Genomic DNA, 20,823 nt, shown 5'->3' with positions numbered 1-20,823 from the left:
AAATGTTTCAGCTTGACCCATTACCTTTTTTGTTATTGTAAATGATGTTCCCTTAAGCAAGTCCAAAAACATAAAATATGAGAATACCCAAAAAAAAGGAAAAAAATAAAAATATCAAATGTATGAATATTTTTTTTATATATATACTTTTTTTAAAAAATAAAAAGAAAGAAAATAAATTCTATATAGATTACCGGAATACCAACGTGATTCAATGTACTTTTAAGAGTAGGAATATCCTACGTGTATATTAAAATAATAAGTTACTAAAATTAATCACTAATATAAAATAATATTAGAATATAAACACATATTGAAAATAAATTAAACCACACATGTGTTTATATACAAATATATTGATTGTTCATACCCTGCCCCAATGTCAAAGGCCCAGGTCCAAATAAAAGGCCTAATCTGTAGGACTAAGCCTAGCTAAGTACCGACTTTCACGTAAGAAGTCGGTATCAACCACGACTTGCTCTAAAGAAGTCGGACATGAGATTAGCTGGCAGATAAACACTCAATTCAAATGAGTAACCGCCCCTAAAATCTCTCTAACCGCTTCATAAAGCCATATCTTAACCTCCCTAAGATAATGGGACGGTTAACACCCTAAAGATACGGCACTACTCCAACGGTGGTTATTGGTTCACCACTATAAATACACTGACACCCCTCAGGTATCTCTAAGCCCAATACTCTCTAGACCTGCTCACACTCTTGCTAACTTAGGTATCGGAGTGTCTTTGCAGGTACCACCCCCCATTCATTCACTCACACAAGTCGGAAGGAGGCTCCAGTGTGCGATCCAGCTCGGAGACTACCAACCGCAGGTGACTGGGCCAACAAACGTCATCTATCCTACTAATCTCCGGTTACCCACCGTAACATTGGCGCCGTTGCCGGGGACCCGAGAGATCATCCCTTGATGGCTGACAGATCCCATGAAGAAGGCCATGTGGAAACAGATTCCGAACAAGAGAATCTGGACACAGGTAATAACAATGTGGACTTAGCCCTCCACCAGGAGGTTAACAATCAACAGAGAGAGGGCACCTCCGGGGTAAAAAACCCGAAGGCAAACTCCTCAGACGAGCGCGAATCAGAAAAAGGCGGACCATCCCACGTAACTGAACTAATGGGGTTAGTCCATAGCTGCCTGGAACAGTTAGAACAAGAGCGGGAGCAACAAAAGGAAACGGAGAAGTATCTAAAAGAGGAGATGGAACGGCGAAAAGAGTTAGAAAGAAAACTCTTAAAGCTGGAATCTTTCCTCAAAAATCGCAACTCCCGTGACGAACAGGAAGAGCCACCATTAGGGGGAGAGGATCCCTTTAGCGAGGACATAATGAGGGCTAAAGTTCTGAGGAACTTCAAAAGCCCTGATATGGACCTCTACGATGGAACTACGGATCCAAAGCATCATCTGAGCAATTTCAAAAGTCGGATGTACCTGGCTGATGCTTCCGACGCTACGCGATGCAAGGCCTTCCCGACCACTTTGTCAAAAGCAGCGATGAAGTGGTTCGATAGGCTTCCCCCGAGATCAATCACCAGCTTTGAAGACATCTCAAGGAAGTTTTTGATGAGGTTCTCAATTCAGAAAGACAAGGTAAAACATGCACCGAGCCTCCTGGGAATAAAACAGGAGGTCGGAGAATCTTTACGAGCCTATATGGAAATGTTCAACAAAGCATGTTTGGAGATCCAAGACCTGCCCACAGAGGCAGTCATAATGGGGCTGGTCAATGGGCTCAGAGAAGGTCCCTTCTCACAGTCCATATCTAAAAGACACCCCGTTTCTCTAAGTGATGTACAAGAAAGAGCTGAAAAGTACATCAATATGGAGGAGAATGCCAAATTAAGGGACCTGAGTTGGCGACCTGGACCCCCTCCCTCAACTAAAGAGAAGGAAAGGGAAGCCAGGAAAAAGGAAGAACTCGGTCTCGAGAGGCCGAGAAAATATCACTCTTATACTCCCCTGAAAGTTTCTATAGTGGATGTATACAGAGAGATTTGCAACACTGAAAGACTGCCACTCCCCAGACCCATTAAAAATAAAAAAGGGGGGAGCCGCAGCGATTACTGCGAGTACCATAAAATATATGGTCACTCCACAAACGACTGCTACGACCTCAAGAATGTGATAGAAAAGCTGGCTAGAGAAGGTCGGCTTGATAGATATCTCATAGAGAGGTCGGACAGCCATGGAAAGAGAAAGCGAGAGGATGTGGATAGAAGAGACCCACCGCTGCAAACTCCAGAGAGGCATATTCATATGATCTCAGAAGGGTTTGCGGGAGGAGGGCTTAATAAATCCTCTCGCAAAAGACATCTTAAAAGAGTCTACCAAGTCGGGGAAGAGTCACCCGACCTCCCTACTATTTCGTTCACAAAAGAAGATGGGCAAGGGATAATCCCTGGACACGATGATCCAGTGGTAGTAACTATGATCCTAGCAAATGCCCATCTCCGCAGAACCCTAGTAGACCAAGGAAGCTCGGCGGACATCCTTTTCAAGCCAGCTTTCGATAAGTTAGGGTTAGATGAGAAAGAGTTGAGAGCCTATCCCGATACCCTATATGGATTAGGGGACACGCCAATAAAACCACTAGGATTTTTGCCCCTTCACACCACTTTTGGAAAAGGGGAAAGATCAAGGACTCTGAGTGTAGACTTCATAGTCATTGATGAAGGGTCAGCCTATAATGCCTTAATTGGCAGGACTACCCTTAATCGGCTCGGAGCAGTGGTATCCACTCCCCACCTCTGCATGAAATTCCCGACCTCAGCGGGAATAGCAACGGTAAGAGGAGATCAAAAATTGGCGAGGAAATGCTACAATGAAAGCCTAAATCTGAGAGGAAAAGGCAAAGAAGTCCACACTATAGAGCTCGGTGGCGCAAGGGCCAGAGAAGAGCTGCGACCTCAACCGGGAGGAAAAACCGAGGAGATACAAGTCGGTGGGAGGAAGGAAAAAACACTTACATAGGAGCCAACCTAGGGGAAACCCTAAAACAAGGGTTGGCTGAACTCCTAAGAGCTAATTCCGACCTCTTCGCTTGGAAGGCTTCCGACATGCCCGGGATTGATCCCAAGCTCATGTCCCACAAGCTCTCGGTTTACCCAGGGTCCCGACCTGTACAACAAAGAAGACGCAAGCTCGGCATAGAACGAGCCCTAATAGTAGAAGAGCAAGTACAGGCGCTCCGGGAGGCCGGCTTCATTAGAGAGGTCAAGTACCCAACATGGCTAGCCAATATAGTGCTAGTCAAAAAACAGAATGGTAAATGGAGAATGTGCGTCGACTATACCGACCTAAATAAGGCATGTCCTAAGGACCCTTATCCCCTACCAAGTATTGATACCCTAGTGGACTCCAGCTCGGGGTACCAATACTTGTCGTTCATGGACGCCTACTCGGGATATAATCAAATCCCGATGTATGAGCCAGACCAGGAGAAAACATCATTCATCACACCCAAAGCCAACTATTGCTACGTGGTCATGCCATTCGGATTAAAGAATGCAGGAGCCACATATCAAAGGTTGATGAATAAAGTGTTTTCCCCCCACCTGGGGAGCCTAATGGAAGTATACGTCGACGACATGCTAGTAAAAACCAAGGAAGAAATCGACCTCTTATCCGACCTCTCACAAGTCTTTGACACCATAAGGTTGCATGGGATGAGACTAAATCCTACAAAATGCGCCTTCGCGGTGGAAGCAGGAAAATTTCTAGGATTTATACTAACACAAAGAGGGATTGAGGCCAATCCCGATAAATGTAGAGCCATCCTAGAAATGAAAAGTCCGACTTGTTTGAGAGAGGTCCAGCAGCTCAATGGCCGACTTGCAGTCCTCTCCAGGTTTTTGGCAGGATCGGCACTAAAATCCCTTCCACTATTTTCCTTATTAAAAAAGGGATGCCCATTCGAATGGACTCCGGAATGCGAGGAGGCGTTCCAAGAGTTCAAAAGGTTTTTAAGCCAACCTCCTATCCTAACCCGACCAGTACCAGGAAAAGACCTCGTTCTGTACTTATCCGTAGCAAACAGGGCTGTCTCGTCGGCCCTGATAAAAGAAGACGAGGTCGGACAACACCCAGTCTACTTCATCAGTAAGGTCCTACAAGGCCCTGAACTAAGGTACCACAAACTAGAAAAGTTTGCCTACTCCTTAGTAATAGCCTCACGAAGGCTACGACCTTACTTTCAAGCTCACACAATAAGAGTCCGTACAAACCAACCCATGAAGCAAATCCTCCAAAAGACGGATATTGCAGGGAGAATGGTTCAATGAGCAATAGAGCTCTCCGAGTTCGATCTGAGATATGAAACTCGGACAGCAATTAAAGCCCAATGCCTCGCCGACTTCGTGGCAGAATATGCAGGGGACCAAGAGGAAAAACCGACTACATGGGAACTCTATGTAGACGGATCCTCCAACAAAACGGGAAGCGGCGCAGGCATAATATTAGTAGATGAAAGAGGAACCCAAATAGAGGTTTCCTTAAAATTTGAATTTCCGGCTTCAAATAATCAGGCAGAATATGAAGCCTTGATAGCCGGACTAAAATTGGCAGAAGAAGTCGGTGCTACAAAAGTGATGATATACAGCGACTCACAGGTGGTGACCTCCCAAATAAGTGGAGAATATCAGGCAAAGGACCCTAATATGAAGAGGTATTTGGAAAAAACTTTGGAACACCTTGGGCGCTTTGCAGAAACCGAGGTCAAACACATAACTCGGGATCTAAACAGCAGAGCGGATGCCCTATCCAAATTAGCAAGTACCAAACCAGGAGGGAACAACAGAAGCCTGATTCAAGAAACCCTCCAAGAGCCCTCGATAGCAAAAACAGAAGATAAGCAAGAGGTACTTGAGGTAGTCGGTTTAAACCTCGGATGGATGAACCCCTTAGTCGAATACATGAAATTCGACATCCTCCCTACAGAGGAGAAAGAAGCTAAAAAGATCCGAAGAGAAGCACAACATTACACCTTGGTGAGAAATGTCCTCTACAGAAGGGGGATATCAACACCATTATTAAAGTGCGTACCGACCTCAAGAACCGCCGAGGTATTGGAGGAAGTACATAGTGGGATCTGCGGAAATCATCTCGGAGCAAGATCACTAGCCAGAAAAGTAATCCGAGCTGGATTCTACTGGCCGACCTTGCAAAAAGATACCACAGAATTTGTGAAAAAGTGTCAACCGTGTCAGATGCATGCAAATTTCCACGTGGCTCCCCCAGAAGAGCTCATTAGTATCACTTCTCCATGGCCTTTTGCAAAATGGGGAATGGATTTGTTAGGTCCTTTTCCCCAAGCGCCAGGACAAGTCAAATACTTGATCGTGGGAATAGATTACTTCACAAAGTGGATAGAAGCAGAACCATTAGCCACTATCACCGCTCAAAGAAGTCGCAGGTTCCTCTACAAAAATATCATCACAAGATATGGGATACCTTATTCCATTACTACGGATAATGGAACCCAATTCACCGACGCTACCTTCAGGAGCTTAGTGGCCAGTATGAAAATCAAACATCAGTTCACCTCGGTAGAACACCCACAGGCCAATGGGCAAGCCGAGGCAGCCAACAAAATTATACTGGCAGGACTAAAGAAGAGACTACAGGAAGCAAAGGGAGCTTGGGCTGAAGAGCTCCCTCAGGTGTTATGGGCCTATAGGACAACCCCCCAATCCGCCACAGGAGAAACACCTTTCTGACTAGTCTATGGTGTAGAAGCCATGATTCCAATAGAAATCAATGAGCAAAGCCCAAGGGTAATTCTCCATGACGAGGTCGGAAATGTACGGGGACACAAAGAGGAGCTCGACTTGCTCCCCGAAGTCCGAGAAGATGCCCAGATAAGAGAAGCGGCATTGAAACAAAGGATGACTACCAGGTACAACAAGAAAGTCATTCGAAGAACATTTGCCCCGGATGACTTGGTCCTAATCAGAAACGACATTGGAGTCAACAAATCAGGAGAAGGAAAGCTCGCCGCAAATTGGAAGGGACCATACAAAATCAAGGAAGTGTTAGGGAAAGGTTATTATAAAATAACCGACCTGAACAACATTGAGTTACCAAGATCGTGGCATGCTTGTAATATGAAAAGGTACTACAGTTAAAGCGAACTCTACTCCCTGATGTACTCTTTTCCCAACTTCATGATTTTTTCCCAAAAGGGTTTTTTCTGGAGAAGGGTTTTTAACGAGGCATCATAGTAGAGGCTAAAGGAAAATAGGCTATTTACACCCTTAGTAGCAAGAAGGTACCTCCTCAATTAATAAAGATCTTTTCATCTACAATATCTCTTATAACATCCTTCTTTATTTTTTCTAAGTCTTTCTACGAAACGCGCCGACTTAAGCTCGACAAAACGTGAAAATCTCATGCACCGACCTAGATGGTCGTCAGGATAAAACGACGAGGTACAAGTCGGCGTAAAGAGGTTGTATGAGTTGATCGTAAAAACTCGGGAACAATCCGACTCCTAAGTCGAGATGAGACCCGAGTAAATCGAACTCGGAAATACTCCGAGTAGATAAAAAACGCATCACAAAAATAACCTAAGTCATAAAAACTCACTAAAGCAAAGTTGAGTATAAAGGATAACAAAAAGAGATTGGAAAACCTAAGAAAAGTTTAAAGGCTGCATAAAAGCCCTTGAACGAAAAGGCTCGAAAAACAAGAAAAGCCAATAGAAAAGGTTTTCAGAAAAAGATCAAGAGGGTTTTCGAAATATCGAAATTAGAAAAGCATACATGCATGAGGTAACTTAAACCCTTATCCAAAAAAGGGCATTTATTTTGTTAATCTAAACCCTTATTCAAAAAGGGCACTTGCTGGAATATTTTGTTTACGGCCTTAAAAGGGCAAAGGAAATTGTTCAAGCGTCACCAAATAAATGAGTTTAAAAAAGGGGGGACTCACAGGCCGAGCCCCCATATAGCCATAAAAAATTCATTTTTTCAGAAGAGTAGAAGGATCACCACCACCAGACTCAGGAGGAGCGCCACCGGGACCAGGAAGAGAGGCTGAAGAGGAGGTCGGAGGAACAACTGAAGAGCTCGGAGCGTCTTCAGGACGAGGAGGGGACTCAATAATCCTCTGCCCCCGAGTCTTCAGTTCTGACTCGGAAACAACCACGGGGACAGGAGGATCCACGATAGCACCATCAATAACGACTTTATCAGGATGTAAAGGAGAAAGATCCAAGTCGGGAGCGATAACTCTGACTTGCTCCAGGAAAATTCTCCAAGACTCCTCGGCACCATCAGCAATAGAGTCCTCCAACTCGGCGTACGCATTCCGGGAATTCAGCAAATCCTTCCTCACAGACACAAGATCCTGAAATAAACTCTGGTAACTATCTTGTGCTGTCTTCCTCAAGTTCGCCTCCATAGTACATTGGGCCCGCAGCTTGCTCTCCTTCTCCCGGAGGCTATCTCTCTCCTCTCTCAATTTAGCTACCTCCTCCTTCAACTCCCTCTTATGACCCTGGTAAGCAAGAAGCCTCCCCTCCAACTCCTCAACCTTCGAGGTTACCCCCAAAGAGCTGAGGGGAGTCTTCTCAAATATATCCAAAAGCTTGCCACAAACACCCGCCGCCCGAAAACTCTCCTCAGCCAGAATGGTGAGGTGGTTTCGAATAGAAACATCATCCATGCTTATATGAGAATAGATGTTCTTTCGGACGAATGCAAGAGCATCCGCCATAACCCCACCATCAAAAGAAGAGCCAGACTCTAAAGTCTTACGCTTCTTCTTCTCTGGCTCAGAAAGAAGTCGGGCAGAAGGAAGTGGTCGGGACAAGCTGGAAGAAGAAATCACAATGGGCTAAGAGGGAGTCCCCACGTTTTGAGGAGGAGGAGGAGGAGGAGGATGAGGGGAGACGATTGCCCTGGCACCACCGGCCCTGGCCCGAGATTTTGCCTTAGCCTCCTGAACCCTCTGGTAAGATTCCTGAGCATTCTTCCTTGCCATATCTACAAAAAGAAATAAATTAGCAAAATTTACAAGTCGGCAAAAACTCAAAGAAACAAGTCGGAAATAGGAAATGCATTTACTACCTAGTTGCGACCGAACAAAGGTCGGCGTCCCCTGAAGGAATTTCCTAGTATCCAAGTATGGGACCCTCCCCCACGTTTCTCGAAAAAACCCCACAATGGCCGCCTCCACCTCGTCCAGGTCATCTAGACCATACTTTTCACAAGGGGAGGCCTCCAGCCAATAAAGGGGAAAGCGAGGGGAAGAATGCTCATCCAGGAAAAAGGGGTGGTGACCCTCTACAGCTTGCACTTTGAAAAAATAATTTTTGAAATCATGGAAGGATTCATCAAAAAGAGTGAAAATCCTCCGACCTTGTATGGCTCGGAAGGATACCCATTGTTGTTTGTTGTTTAGCCCACTAAAGGGCTTAGTCATATGGAAAAGAAAGAAGAAAATCCTCAAAGAAGTCGGAAAGTCCAAAGCGTGACTAACAAACTGATAAATCTTCAGAAAACCCCAAGAATTAGGGTGAAGTTGAGTAGGGGCAACTCGACAGTGGTGCAAAACAGATACTTCAAAATCCGAGAAAGGAAGGAAAACACCCAAGCGGGTGATCATACATTCATACATAAAGAAAAAATGAGGTGCCGCCTCATTGACTCTCCCAAAACAAACCCGGTCTTCCGGACCCGGGGTTATCAACTCATATTTTGGCTCGTCCTCCTCCGAAGTACAAAGCCTGTGATGAGTACGAAGATGAGTGATAAACTCAGCGTCGACCAAGGGTTCCTCCCCAAGGACCGTGACATCAACCCATTGAGAAAGAACATCTACAGAAGCCATTTTTTCTTTATATAAAAGGTAACAGAAACCTACAAAAAGAAAAAAGAAAAAGAAAATCAAAAAACACGGTCCCTAAAGAGAGGGGATGCGAAGCCGAAATCTACAGACCAACCTATCCACCCACAAAACAAAAGCATGCAAACATAAGGCATGACGTGAAAGAAGTAAAACTAACCTTCGTCCGAAAAGTGAAGGTTGGAAAAAGCAGAAATCTTCGAGCACCAAAATGCAGCACGAGCAAGGAAAGAAGAAGTTTGAAAGATTGCAGAAACGGAAAAATGAAAGAAAGGGAAAGTATTTATAAACATGCTAAGGGGCATAATGGTAAAAGCGGAGCAGTCATTAATGAGGTTGCATCGTTACCAAAGCCCTCAAATCCCTGAATACTTCCCCAACGGACACGACGCTTGAATTGACGTAACTGTCAAAAACAAAAGGTCGCGAAAATCACGTCGGTTTATAAGACCCATGTTTCCTCCAAATAAGTCGACTACGAACCCGAGTTAAATACTTGAACCCAAGCTCTAAGAGACTTTGGGCTCAAGTAGGGGCACTGTTCATACCCTGGCCCAATGTCAAAGGCCCAGGTCCAAATAAAAGGCCTAATCTGTAGGACTAAGCCTAGCTAAGTACCGACTTTCACGTAAGAAGTCGGTATCAACCACGACTTGCTCTAAAGAAGTCGGACATGAGATTAGCTGGCAGATAAACACTCAATTCAAATGAGTAACCGCCCCTAAAATCTCTCTAACCGCTTCATAAAGCCATATCTTAACCTCCCTAAGATAATGGGACGGTTAACACCCTAAAGATACGGCACTACTCCAACGGTGGTTATTGGTTCACCACTATAAATACACTGACACCCCTCAGGTATCTCTAAGCCCAATACTCTCTAGACCTGCTCACACTCTTGCTAACTTAGGCATCAGAGTGTCTTTGCAGGTACCACCCCCCATTCATTCACTCACACAAGTCGGAAGGAGGCTCCAGTGTGCGATCCAGCTCGGAGACTACCAACCGCAGGTGACTGGGCCAACAAACGTCATCTATCCTACTAATCTCCGGTTACCCACCGTAACATTGATAATTAATTTTAGTATATAAATAATATTTTTTATAAAAGTAATAAGTATTTTTTTAAAAAAATTAAAAAATCAATTATGCTATATATATATATATTAAAAATCAGCTAATAAATTAGTCAGTTTTATAAAATATATATTAAAAATAAATTAATCAAAATATGTATTTATATATAAATACATAATGAATAATTTAATATCTAATTTTTATTTTGTGCACTTAATATTTTGTTAAAATAATAAGAGAAAATGTCTAAGTTAGACAATAAAATTTAATCTAATTCCAAGATAATTCTCCAAAGTTTTAAATTTTTTCAGTCTTAACTTACGGATAAAGTTTGCTAAAAAGATCAACTCATCTTTGTTGAATTAATCCCCCTTGAGTAAAAAAAAAAAAAAAGAATGGATAATATTTTGAATTATAAGTGTTCTCTGTTTAATTTGTTGAAAAATAATTCTTTACTTTCAAGTTAAAGAAAGTATGTAAAGACTTTTTTAGGGTTCCTAACATCTTTTTAATGTAATGCATTATGCATGTCATTGAGTGAGAGCAAAGTAGAAATGGCAACATTATCTAAATTTATGGGTATTTATTTTATTTTTATCCGTTCGAAATAGGTATTTATTTGTCCCATATTGGAGTGGATTTTTAGGTAGAATGGGACGAATTTATATACTATCCACTCTTATCCATCCCGATATATATGTAATATATAATTTTAATATATAATATATATAATATATGTAAAATAATTAGTAAAATAATTAATAATATTATATTATATTTAAAATTTTATTTTAATTTATATTATATATATGATGCTAATTATATAAAATTTAAAATTTAATTTTATTTATTTAATTTTATTATTAAATTTTAATAATTATAGAAACAGAATAAATATCTACAGAAATAAATTAAAATTCAATCTGTTACTATTTATAAATAAAAATAAGACAAAATTTATACAAATTATTATAAGATAAATAAAATTAAATAGAACAAATTAAAAATTCGTCTCTACTCTCTTCGTTGCCACCCCTAAAGCAAAACAGTTTTCATTAACATAGTCAAACTCGTGATAGATATTTGTGTGATCAGTGGTCAGTTGGTCACAGCTGATAATAACTTGACCTAAAATCCTTTGACAATTTTTATACGGAAGATCGCATTAACTCAAAGTGTTGTTCAAATAATTAATATATTTTTCTAACAAAGCGGCTCCAAAATAGTGAGACCTTTAATCTCGAATTGTCAAACCGCTGTTATATTTGGCTTGAGGCAGGTTTGTGCGAGCTTAATTATTTGTCGGCTTGTTTGTGTTTTAAAATTTAAATTACTAATTTTGTTTTATCTGTTGTATTATTTCATCTCATATATATGAACAGTGAATCTAGAACTACCTATTTAAAGGGGGGCTTCCAATTAATAATGTCATTAGTGAAAATAATCATTGAATAAATATCTAAATTAATTTTCAAAGAATTTTATATCAGATAATTTAGACCTCAACAAATTAATCTTTCTATTATTTTGAAATAGGAGTGTGGAATTAATTTATCTTAAGAGTATAATTTTTAGGAATTTAACTCTCTTGTTTATAATAAAATTTGTTAAAAAATTATTTGTTTAATATATATATTAAAATTTAATTGAGAATGACAAGAGAATTAATGTGTACGACAAGAATAAATTTTTAAAGACGTTTAGAAAATAAAAATTTATTAAAAACTAAAATATTAGATATAATTTTTTTTAATTTCGGAGGCCAATTTAGGTGTTTCCCCATGATTATTTGATGATGCACTTGCATTTGCATTTGCATTCATTGAGGGTTTAAAACTAAAAAGGATACGCAGCTGATATTTGTGTCAATTGTACATATAATGAAGTGTTTATCTAAGATGAACTTAAAACTTGGGAAATGAATAGATTCGATGTAATATTAATCTGATATTTTATGCACAACAATACTTCCAAAATATGATAATGAAGATTGAACTATTAAAGACCATAATGACTTTATTCAGCAAATTAAAGTATAGTATCTTTATTGAATCAATTGATTTTATTAATATATATATTACATATATAAGGTCTCCTTTTTAAGTCTCTTCCAATTTTACTTGACATGTACTTTTTTTTGGGTTGAAACAACGGGGCTATATACAGCCCAAAAAAAAGATCAATTGCATATTAAACGGGCATAGCAATTTCTTATTTATTAAAACTAAGATGCTAATAACCTCCTTCTAAGACAAATTTTAAAAATAAAAATTGGGATCTAAATTTAGACTTTTTTTTAACTAGGCAATCAACATATTTATTGTCGTTGCTATATATATTTACAAAAAAAATATTTCAAGATTTTTTTTTTAATAACAGATATTTTTAAGTAAAGTATTTGGGTATTTATTAAGATCTTTCTTGTTATTAATCAAAGAAATGACAACTTGAGAATCACATTCTACCACTAACTTTCTTATTTTCAAATCCCACACTAGATCCATTCCTTTCAAAATGCCCCATAGTTCGGCCTTGTAAGCTAAACAGCGCCCAATCGGAAAAAAAAAGCCGTCGATCCACTTTTTGTCGCTGTATCTAAGGAGATCACCACATCTCCCTTTATCGCCGTTCCTTCCATGGTATAGTCTGTGTTCAATGCAACCCATTAAACTTGAGAACGATTCCATCTGAGTTGAATGGTTTTTTTTAGACTTTCAAAAGCTAAAATCTTCTTCCTGTTGAATGTTTCCCAAATTTCTTCTACCCTCTTTAAAATTTTTCTGCTTGCATGTAAGGGTCTTCGATAACCATTCTCATTGATTTCTCTGTTGCGCCAGTTTCACAGGTTCCAACTAGTGACAATGAAGACATCTTTTCAATTCATGCCTGGTGAGTTCCCAAGTTTATTGTTGAGGTTGAGAGAAACTCAATCCTTCAAATTGATTACAAAGAATGCTTGCACTGCCTCTGGTTTTATCATATTTATCCATATCCTTGACACAATTGGGCAATTTTTGAAGGCATACATTATGTCCTCAGTCTGAGTTCTGTAGCTATGACAGGTATCCTCTCCTCTAAAAACATGCTTTTCTTTGATTAGTTAACAATATGTTATGTAATAGTCTCCACACTAGAGTTTTTGACTTCTGAGGTCCTTCCTATTTCCAAACTTTAGTCCAATGGTTTTCTTGAGATTTTGTCCATTTCTCCAGTGCTTTGTATGTGGATCCAATGGAAAAGTCTCCATTTTTTTATGTGCTTTCAGCCCTTGGTGTCCTCGTCCTATTCAGGGGATGTTGGTGAAGAAGTTATAATCTTTGTCACCATGTCTTTCGATAAATACTCTTTAAGTTTATTAATATCTCATTCTCTTCTGTTGTTAATCCATTCTCAAACAGATAATTTAGTATCTGAAATATTTTGTGTTACAACTTCGAGCAGGTTATTGGTGTCTTCCATCCAGGGGTCTCACAAAAAATTTGTAGAGAATCCATCCTCAATGTGGCAAATTTTATTCTTTGTGTAATCAGGCTAAATTTTGACAAATTCTCTCCATAAAGGTGAGTCCGTACTTCTAGATCTTGGTTGAGTGATTTGTCTACTTCCACTGCAATATTTATGTCTTATAACCTTTGTCCATATAGGGTCTGGTTTTCTACTGAGTTGCTAGATGATCTTCATAAGGAAGGCATCATTCATAACATTGAGTTTTCTCAAACCCAATCCCCTTTCATGTTTCGGACTGCAAAGAGTTTTCCATCATATAGCATGTAGTCTCTTTTTATTTTAAGTGTCTCCCCATATAAAGCCTCTTTGTAGTTTCTCAATCTCATAGAAAATGCTCTTAAGCACTCTCCCATTTTGCATATCAAAATTCATCGTCAGACTAGTGGCCGATTGAGCTAACGTAATCCTTCTCGCAAGGGATAAGCGCTTACTTTTCTACCCTTTTCAGTTTACTTTGGACTCTTTCAATAATGGTCTTGAAATTATCTTTGCCTTTTCTATTGTTGTTTATCATGGCGCAAGATACCTTTTCAGGGCACTGCTCTCCTTGAATTCAATTTTACTAGTGATATCCTATTTGGTTTGAGGTGCTGTATTTTTGGAGAACACTATGGTGAATTTAACTTTATTGACTTTTATCCTTGTCGCTGTGTGGAAGTTATCCAATACTTCTTTAATTTTAGTGATCTAACTAGTAGAAGCTTCTGCGAACAGAAGGAGATCCTCCACGAACATTAGGTGAGAGATTTTTGGGCCATTTCTCCCCACCTTGATAGGGTTTTAGTTCCCAACATCCACTTCTTTTTTAATGTGCTGGGATAGATAATCTATGCAAATTATAAAGAGATAGGGAGATATGGGGTCTCCCTACCTCACACCCCTACTAGGTATGAAATCTTTGGTTTTGCTTCCATTCCACAAACATTGTAACTGACTGAATTGACCCCTCCCATAATGATGTTGATGAACTTGGTAGGGAGTTTGAAATTGATTAGCCTTTGCTTGATAAAACTCCAATTAATTCTGTATTAGATCTGGGTTATTCCAGGAATCCTTGATGTGTTCACACATCTTCCTGCTCAAGAGGTCCTAGTTATTTTTGTAAAAAGCATTTAGACAGTCATTCTCTCCTGGAGCTTTGAGAGAGCTTATGCTATAAAGTGTTTTTTTAATCTCCTTATCTATAGGGGTTATTTCCACTGCCCTGCAAGTAGATAAATTCATATCAGGATAAGGATTTGTCAAAATATGTGAACGAACTCTCATTACCTCTTTTTTGTAAAAATTAAGAAAGTAGTCCACTATGTGATTTTTCAATTGCTGCTCCTTTTCTATCCAATTGCTTTTCTGGTTTCTTAGTTTTAGGATTTTGTTTTTCCTCTTTCTGATGATATTTTTGTAAGGTAGAATCTAGTGTTCATGTTTCCCTCTGTGATCCATTGCTCTCTAAATTTCTATAGCTAAAAGATTTTTTCTTTATCTAGCATGTCATTCAAATTCTTCTGAAAAGATGTCTCAAGCTGATCTAAGAAAGGATTGTTTTCATAGGTGTGGTGTCTCTGGATGCCTGCCAATCTATTCATGATCCCCTTTTTACTTTGAAGATGTTTTCAAAAGTGTATCTATTCTAGTTGTTGAGTTATGTTCTAATATTGTTGAGGTTGCTAATGAAGGTATCATTCTTCTTCTAGTGCTGTCGAAGCAAATTATCATACTCAGGGTGTGTTGCCCACATAAGCTCGAATCTAAAGGGTATATTTTCGTTTCTGTCCATTCCTTATCCCTGAGTAATAAGGAGAGGGTGATGGTGAGAATTGGACCTAGGGAGACCATTAACCATCGGTCCTTGATAGAACAGTCTCCACTAGGGTTTGCAAGGACTCTGTTAAGTTTCTTGAAAATTCTATCCTATCTTCCCATTGCAGCCCTTTCCATGTATATCTCGAGCCCAAAAAGCCCAAGTCAATAAGGCCACAATTATTGATCCAAGCCGCAAAATTCCTATAGGCTCTGGTATCAGTGCTGCCACCGCCTTTCTTCTTTGTAATGTCTTTAATTTCATTGAAATCTCTTATGACAAGCCAATCCTTATTCATATATCCACAGTGTTTTGAATGAGAAGCCAAAGAGTTCTTCTATTTTGGTTTTGAGGGCTGGCATAGACTGTCGTGAGGCACCAGTCTTCTCTCATGAGGTTTTTTAACTTTTGTATGAATAAATTGTGGATGTTATTCAATTGGGGCAATATTGTACTCACCAGCATTTCAGCATATTCAAATGCAACCAGCAAACCCTTGTGCTTCTTCGATAGCTGAAACCCATGTTTCTAATGGTGTTAATAGCATTATCACCATTAATCCTTGTCTCCAGCAATATAACAATGTCAGACTTGTATTGTCTCATATATTCTTTGAAGGTGCACATAAAAGTCGTAGTAGCTGAACTTTTTACATTCCATGACATAATCATCATTGGGAAAAGTCAAAACATAAGGGCTAATTTAATTGCATGCCAGCAGTGTCCTCTCTATTCCATTCCTTGCTAGGCAGAGTATCAAAATCTACCCCTTCAACTAGCTTTGATATTTCTTTTTTAATCTTCGTAGCCACATCGTCTTCTCTGTTTACTTCTTGGTATATGGGGTCAGGTGTTTGTCTTCTTCTATTATTTGTTGTGTGTTTTTCTCTTTATTTATAACTTGTTTAATCTGTTCCTGAGTATCATCATTAACTTCTATCCAATTTTCTTTGTAGGTTGCTATTTGTTAGGTTCTAAGGACATTTATGGTTTCTATTTCTAGCTAAGGTTCGTTGTGAGTCCTTGTAACTGGTTTTTTTATCTTTATTTGGTTTGGTTTGGGAGCTTGTGTTTTTGGTCTTGTTTCCTCTTGTGGCTACTATTTGTTATTTTAGTTGGGGTCTAGCTTTTGATTTCTGTTGCTGGTTTAGGTAATTGTTGTTGTGGATTTTGTTAACTTTGTTGTTTGCTTGTGGTTCTTCAATTTCTTGTTGTGGTTCTTCTACTTCGAAGATACTGAATATTGATTTATTATCTTTCTTTTTTTCTGTGATCTTGCTATTCCTACTCCATTCTTATTGCTCTCCTCTTTTAATTCATTTTTCCCTTATCTGCCTCTGTACCACTATTTAGGGTCCAAAGTTATCCATGCTTTGAGTCATTATGGCTTTTTCTTTTTTCTTTCTTTTGGCTTCTTCATTTTTATCTTATTTCACTTGATTGTTGCCTCCCGCTTGGTCTTTATTGTTGGTTTCAGCTCCCACTTGATTATTCTCGGTATTAAGAATTACATTGGTTTGATCTTCTCTCTTTTTTCTCATCACATAGTTCTTTTGGTCATGATTGGCTTTACCGTATGCAAAATAAATCTGATGCTTTTGTATTTTATATGATAAAATTTTTTATTGACCATATATCTCCCAAATAAAGGTTTGGTTAGATCAACCTCGATACATAATCTAACAAATTTTTCTTTACAAAGATGAAAAGTATTATAATCAACTTTGCTGGTTTTTCCAATAAGATCTCATATCTTTCTCAAGATTTTGTCATTATAGAGTTCTACGAGGAGCCCTAGTAATCCAACCCATGCTATAATTTTATCTATGGTTGTGTTAAGAGACTTAAAATTTGGTTTCCATTGCCTAATAGCTAGGTAGTGATCGTATATTTTTCAGGGACCATCTAGAAATAGCATGATCTAGATCATCTTGAGCATAAAACGTGACTATGTAAAAGTTGTTTCCTAGATCAATAACTTCAATCCCACCAAATCTGCCCCACAAGGCTTCCAACCTCATCTTCATTGCAGTGTAGCCTAGTTTTCTTTCTAACAGTTTAACTATTAGGTACCTCCACCAGGATTTTCATAGTTCGTGTTCCGCGCTTCACTGATAAGAATATTAAAGAGATCTTTTCCAAAGTCCACTACTTTGATTTTCGATTTGCTAGTGTTGTCCTTCTTATTCCTATTTTCTTCTTTTTCAATTTTAGGGGCAATCTCACATTGAATGTCTTTTTTATTGGACATATCAATATATCATCATCTTCAGAGTCAACTAACCTGACCTCAGTCCCAGGTTCATTTCCACGAACCATGTTGACATAAGATCTTCTCCCTGATTTCAATTCATCTTGCATCCAGTCTTCAACTCTTGGGATGAGGATATTGGATCTAGTAAATCAATCTTTATCCCTTTTCACTTTCTTGATGCTTCATTGCAAGAGGTCATACTCTTATTCAGTGGTTTGGTGGTCGTTGGGTATGTTTTTTGACCTTTCATTAGTATTCATGAAGAAGGTAGAAGTCTGGCGATGAGAGATGTACGGAGAGAAAAGCAACCGTCAATTTTTTATCGTAGTGAATCAAAGAGTTATAATTAACTTAACCTATATTTTATTAGTTTTTATAGTTTTATTAAATTTTTAATTAGATTTTTATATTTTTTAATTAAATTTTTATATTATTTTTAATTTTTTAATTAGGTTCTTTTCATATTAAAAATGTTAAAATTAATAAAATATTTTTTTCAAAAATACATTCAATCAAACATCTATTTAGATTTTTAATTATAAATATCTTTAATTTATAAAAAATATTTAACTCTAATATTTTTTACACTAGGAACGACTTAATTATAAAATTAAAAATAATATAAAAATTAAAAAAAATAATTAAACCAAAAAATAATTTTCTAGTATCTGAAGACGAAAGGATTATACAAAAATAAAATATAAATAAATAATAAAAGAGTAAAATACTAATGGCGACTTGTATCACGTGAAACATATATCAAATAACTAAGAATAATATGTATATTCAAATTGACCTGACTCTGAGAGAAATTTTTTTAAATAAATAAAATAAATATATTATTTATTAAAATATATAATTTATTATATTTTTTATCTTGTTTACAGTGTAAACGAAATAAAAATGTACGTATCTTATTTACACTATAAGCGAGATAAGGTACAAAATGATGTGGTCGTATTATATTTATACACGTGGTGTATAATGATTTTATCTCGTTTACAATATAAACGAAATATGTATACTCTTATTTTGTTTATACTGTGGAAAAGATCTATATATATGTATTTCGTCTACAATGTTATTTGAGTCTTTATTACACTAAATCTTCAACCTTTTTTTCACTTCTACCTTTTTCTAATTATATTATCGCATTACTAGGAAATTATGGCGTGTGCCGATGTGCATAATGTGAACATCAACTGATTGAACGCGACATGACACATTTTTTGGGCAATCGACTTTGAAGTTAGTGTTGTTTTTTTATATTTATGTTAAAAAATATATGTGTAGCCTATTTTTATAGAAGTAGTATGCAATATATGTTAAGTGAATGAATATATTGTTAGTAATAATTTAAATAATAGGATATAATTTTGGGTATTATTAAAATAAATTTATTATTTAAATATTTATTTACGTTTGTTTTTTTTTAGACTAAGTTATTAAGTATATGTTTATTAATTTAGTTATTGATTATTTAACTAAATATTTTTAGTTAACTTAATTAAGTAACAAGATGTTTATATTTATTTCTAGTTATTATTATTTAAGTAAATATTTTTACTTAATATAAGTTAGAAGGAGATGGTTTATTGATGTTATTAATCAATTAACTAAATATTTTTATTTAAATTAAATTCTATAGATATTTATTAATTTAGTTATTAATTATTTATTATTTAAATTAATTTATAAGATAAATGTTTGTAGTTATTTATTAAATTAATTTGTTATGTAAATATTTATTGAAAAAATTTTTATTTTAAAATTTTATAGTTTTATAGGTTTATGCATTTTTTGTTCGAATTTTTTTATTGTTTATCAGGTTTTTTATTTGTTAAACTAACATTTAAGTACAAAATAAATGTCTTTTTGTGGAGTCTATTAGAAATAATCCACAGATCGTCTTGTGGAGTCGCATGTCATCTCAAATTAGTAAGAAAAAAAACTACGATTCGATGCTCTCAAATTCAATAATTGCAAAAGCAATAGGAAGAATATTGCTGTTGTCGTTTTGTACCACTGTAATAAACAAAATACTACCATATTTGCCATATTGGTACGTGCTATTGACAGAGATGAATGACTTGCAATGCTTGGATGCCTCCACACAGGCAAGGAAGGTCCAGAATACCTTATCAAACATGCTATAGTCGTGCACCATAAGGTGTCTATCATAGTACGGTACGGCCTTTAACTCACATATTGTTTCGGGACAACAATTTTGCAGTGCTTGCAGCAACCTAGGCACCTTATTACTCATCCCAATTGTCTTTTGTTTCGCCATCCAGACCTTTTTATACGATGGTTTGAAGTGATAATTTTGCCTAATAGCACCTTGTAGTGCAGAAATGTTGACGGATGGATTGGATTGTATCAATGGCAGGATGACATGGCAGATGAAACTATTGTCCAACTGTCGATTGTCCTGAGACATGGTTGGTGCTAAACACGTGTGCGCTCGCTCCTCCAACCTTATGCACCTCCCTAACGAAATAACACATACATGGCTGGCATTTATACAAAATATAACAGTGATAAATGATATTAATTACACCACAGTTAAACGAGACCTCACCAATATCCGAGATTCTGTCGGAGGACAACACGGAGACTCCACGGGCATCCAGTTGCATATTATCGGTAATGAACATGGTACTTTAGTCGGTCCGACTCTACTATTCGATACTCAACACTTCTGTTAATGTTATAATTTTTCACACCCTGCATCACTGCATCTCTACTCTTGAATCTATGATCAACCCAAAACTCCACACTACTGTCTAAGTCGTAATCGTCTTTGTCCGTGTTGAAAAATGGAGTTTTCTGATGCATCGCATCCAAATCCAACGTCTAATTGTGACTGAGTACAACTGATAAGGCCGAAATTGGGTACGGGACAGGAAAAAGATGCCGAACTGATGCCTCCACCGGCGTCTCGAGTACAAACTCCTCCTCCTCATAATCTTCAGAAAAACCACTATCATTGCTATTCGTACCATACTCCTCATCGGATTTCTCACCATCCACGTCCATGTCTTCCACTGGATTCGCAACATGTATCGGTGGTGATGCGAGAGGTGGGTCGTCCTGCACAAAATTCGAGTGGCCAGATCCACCGCCGCCAACATCACCGACCTCTACAGAAAGCTCCATAACTTGTTCTGTCATGATTCTCCCATGGATGTCAAACATGAGACGCACATGCTCGTCGTCATGGAACCAAAACAGACAAAACTAAAATACTCAATTTTCCATCGGTGCTATCAACCTATACCCCACCCTTTCTATCTCTTTTCTCCCGCTACTACCAATGCTA

General features: G+C 37.8%; 1 long non-coding RNA gene across 5 annotated transcripts; it reads left to right on the top strand.

Annotated features, from left to right (window-relative positions):
* Window positions 1–12,372: 12,372 nt before the first annotated feature.
* LOC112712645 (uncharacterized) lies at window positions 12,373–18,910 on the top strand. Of its 5 annotated transcripts, none has more exons than XR_003157865.3 (6): window positions 12,373–12,582; window positions 12,781–12,832; window positions 12,964–13,005; window positions 13,385–13,503; window positions 16,204–16,255; window positions 18,663–18,910. It is a non-coding gene; the product is annotated as an uncharacterized lncRNA (long non-coding RNA). The 5 variants fall into 5 exon arrangements; XR_011866133.1 differs by lacking the exon at window positions 18,663–18,910 and adding an exon at window positions 17,462–17,860; XR_011866134.1 differs by lacking the exon at window positions 18,663–18,910 and adding an exon at window positions 15,124–15,202 and having other exon boundaries at window positions 16,204–16,520.
* Window positions 18,911–20,823: the final 1,913 nt, after the last annotated feature.

The sequence above is a fragment of the Arachis hypogaea genome, chromosome 9 (assembly GCF_003086295.3).
Source record: "Arachis hypogaea cultivar Tifrunner chromosome 9, arahy.Tifrunner.gnm2.J5K5, whole genome shotgun sequence".
Taxonomy (NCBI): domain Eukaryota; kingdom Viridiplantae; phylum Streptophyta; class Magnoliopsida; order Fabales; family Fabaceae; genus Arachis; species Arachis hypogaea.
Note: the sequence above shows the minus strand (reverse complement) of the source record. Positions and strands in the feature narration are given on the sequence as shown.